Genomic DNA, 3,771 nt, shown 5'->3' with positions numbered 1-3,771 from the left:
GATGCCTGACAACTGAAATTTAAATCAGTCAGAGAAAGAGCAGTGGAATTCAGGGAAACTCTCATTAACTTACAGTACTTATTAACTTTCTGTTTCCTTTGTATAAATGTACCAACTACAATGATGATTCATGCATCATCTTTCTGGTTAATTATATTCTAAAGTAATCTCTAATGACAGTGTAATAATGATACTGTGTAATTATAATGCCTATTTTCAGACAACACTTCTACCTTAGAATCAAATTCTTATCCTCAAAACACCAATTTGTTTCTTTTCTTAAGCACATAAAGTAAATGAATTCATATTTCTAAAGTTAGTTGGAATATTTGGGTAAGTGAACATAAACTTATGTTGTTGGTAGGAGTTATTTTGCCAAGATCAAATAGCTAAGATGAAGCACTTTGAAAATTATTCCAAAAAATTGGAAAAAGAAAATATAGATCTCTAATCCAGTTGGATCTGCCTTTGTTTTTTTGGACTTATATTTATTCAATACCTAACAAACACTTAACATCTATCATGTGATGAACATTACATCATGGGCTGACGATGATAGACAATCAAAGTTTTATTGTCAGAGAGCCACTGTCCCAGTGGAAACCACAGGCCAAAAATTCCAATTCATAATATAGTAGAATAAGTCTGAATATTGTGTATGTGCAGTGTCCTACGAGAACATCTAAAATCATCTGGCAGGCTGCAATCAAAGTAAATGAGACTAATTTTGCAAAGAGAACATTTTAAAATAAATTGTATTAATTTGAAACTGTAATTTTATAGATAACTTTGGAATGTAGTTGCTAATCAAGAAATGAGTGTATTCCCTTTGGTAGCTCAGCTGGGAGAGCAGAGGACTGCAGTACTTCCCAGTATTGCATCCTTAGGTCGCTGGTTCGATTCTGGCTCGAAGGAGGAGTTGATGTTTTAGTGACACAACATTGTAAATCAACTATACTCCAATAAAAAAATTAAAAAAAAAACACTTTACATATGGGAAAAAAAGAAATGAGACTAATTCAAGGATCTGTGACTTTAGAATTTCACACTGTAATTTCTGTATGAGTATCAATTTGTAAGTACATAACACAAGCAGCGAGGCATGGGATATCTATGTAGACTCTGTTCTATCTATATTTTTTCTTTATCTAAACATAATTATCAAACAGTAGATCAATACAGAAATAATCATTAGAGTAAATGGCTTTTGGCCTTTGACTTTCATCATTTGAGTAATTCTGATGTTAGCATATGACTATGGTGTAAGGCACCATCTGTTTTCAGTTTCGGAAAAATTCCTGTATCTATACACTAAAACTCTATAATTATTCAAATGATAAAAAATAATAACTTGGTAAGACTGACTCCAAGATAAATTTTGGTCTTCTAGTTTAATGTCAAACTTCCAAAAAATTTTTTCTCTTCTGTAAGCTCAATTTCTACTTTTCCAGTAAAACTTTAAAATTCAGATGGCTTTATACTCAAGCTGATTGGAAATGCTGACTTTACTACCAAGGTCACACATAACAGAAATAATTGTTTGAGTAAAGCATATTGCTATTTCCTAGTGATACATTAACCACCTCCAGCTCTACAGAGGTTGGCTTTAGCAGCAGTGCCCTGAAAGTGTACAGTGATGAATGTCTAGTGAAAACCAAGCAGTTTAACACATTGCTATCTTTAAGTACAATTTTTCTAAATCACTGATATTGTAATGCAATCTCATATTTAGCTAGTATTCTTTCAGATACATGTGTTCAATTTGGAGCTTTATATACTGGGGGTAATAAAATTACATAAAATTAAAATTAAAAATACATACAATATGATAATATGAATATACACATAATCATGACTAAAATATATGTCTCATGAATGGCAGTAATGACCAGTCATTAATTTATACTTGATTTTCTAGTTTCTTTCTGTAATTTAAAAAGCAATTACATATTTGGTTGAATCTTAATAAGCTATTACATTGCAACTCATTATAATTTAAGCCTTTTTTTTTTTTTAATCATGATTTGAAACAGGATAACACATTAATAAGAGACTAGGCTTTAGGGTTTGACAGCCCTAGTTTGGAGTCAAATTTACATCAATTACCGGCAATGTTAACATTGGAAAAGTTATATAACATATTTAGACGATATCAACCATAAAATTGGGTATATACCATGCAAGATTGCTTTTATAATTATTTCTGAGCAGAAAGTAAATACTCCGTAAATCTTAGCTTTAAAATAGTTTACTAACTTAAATAGTCATGGCTTCTTCCTTCAATATAATATCAATTATATTTGAATACCAAAAACTTAGAGGATGAATCAAAAGTCTCTCTCAAATAGCGGCAAACTCATCCATCCCCTCCCAACCAATAGAAAACCCAAAGTCACTTCAACTAAAACAAATTCAAAATCTAGCAATGACTACTTCTACTTTGGAAGTATTAAGCCTCAAGAAAAAGTCACTAACAAAGAATAATCTAACAGTAAGAACCACCAGGATAATCTATAAAATAATATTTTTTTAGTCCATCAGAGAGCTTAGAATGTAAGGTCACTCAGCAAACTAAAATCCAAAGAGGGGCATGCCCCTCTTGCAGAGAGCGGTCACATGGATTATTTCATCTTGGCAGAGCATGAAAAAAAGAGGTAGCCATAATTAAGTCATGTAAGAAAATATGCTGAATTTTTAAAGAGTCTTAAAAGCCAAGTGGAAGCTAGTATGAATGTTTAAAGTCTCTGGGAAACCCAGAAACAAGGTAACTCTGTATGTACCTGCTTGCCAACTCTTTTACACAGTCTTCCACTGAGTGATTAGAGGAGAAGTGGGAAAGAAAATCCCCTGAGGAAAGGCGACTATGAGCTGGAGCTCACCTGTCTAGGCAATGTCACCTGACAACAATGAGAGAAGAACTCTAAAGGACAATAGTGGTTTGGGGTATTTTAAAGCTACAGAATTTAATCTATGGCTAGCAGATCTTGGGTGCAGTTTCATGGGGTATGAAAATCAGGGCAGCTCTAAATTGATGTAAAAATATTCTAACTGAGCTATATATAAAGCAGTTGGATGTGCAGGATTTGAGTTTGGTGCTGGTGGGCTTTGAGCTAACAGTCCTAGCCTGCTGTGAAGAAGTAAACAACATAGGAATCAATATGCACGGACCAATGAGCCCATTTATAAAGCAAACCTAGGGAAGGCTATCTGCACTCTTGGGCCTATATGAGTAACAGTGGTTTTCTATTAATGGTAAGTGGACAGGAAATCCTACTGTGCCCTTGACCCTGCTCTGATTTCGCCAGGAGCTGTACATGGATTTGATAGGTGTCATTTCCAGGCAAAATTTTTTAGCAGCCAGTGCATGATTCTTCTTGCTCTTTCCAATTGCCAAGATGATAGTCAGTGTTCATGATGAAGGCGCAGTCTGCTTCCCTGGGTGAGCTCAACAGAGAACAGAGCACCAACTAAGCCAAGATGAACCTACAGTGCGAGCAAGAATCTCATCCTTGTTTTAATTTACAAAGATTTGGGGGTTGTTTACTGCCACAGCATGAATTAGCCAAACCTGACTAGAACAATGCAAATGGATTTTGCTCTTAATTTTGATTTGGTAATTTGTTCATGAAAATTATATTTGCCATTTTACTGAGAGAATGTGATTTCTAAGCAATTGCCCATAACTGAACTTTTTGTGAATTCACTTTTGAAATAATATTGAAGCAGGAATATTTTTTTTATAAGTGCTAGTCTTTTTTACTGACTCAATCT

At 33.8% G+C, this 3,771-nt stretch overlaps 1 non-coding gene across 1 annotated transcript; it reads left to right on the top strand.

The window, feature by feature from the left end:
* The first annotated feature begins 826 nt into the window (after nucleotides 1–826).
* TRNAC-GCA (transfer RNA cysteine (anticodon GCA)) lies at nucleotides 827–915 on the top strand. Its single transcript is given in 2 exon segments — nucleotides 827–863; nucleotides 880–915. It is a non-coding gene; the product is annotated as a tRNA-Cys (tRNA).
* Nucleotides 916–3,771: the final 2,856 nt, after the last annotated feature.

This window comes from Hippopotamus amphibius, chromosome 2, assembly GCF_030028045.1.
Source record: "Hippopotamus amphibius kiboko isolate mHipAmp2 chromosome 2, mHipAmp2.hap2, whole genome shotgun sequence".
Taxonomy (NCBI): domain Eukaryota; kingdom Metazoa; phylum Chordata; class Mammalia; order Artiodactyla; family Hippopotamidae; genus Hippopotamus; species Hippopotamus amphibius.
This window is presented reverse-complemented; position numbering and strand designations above follow the sequence as displayed.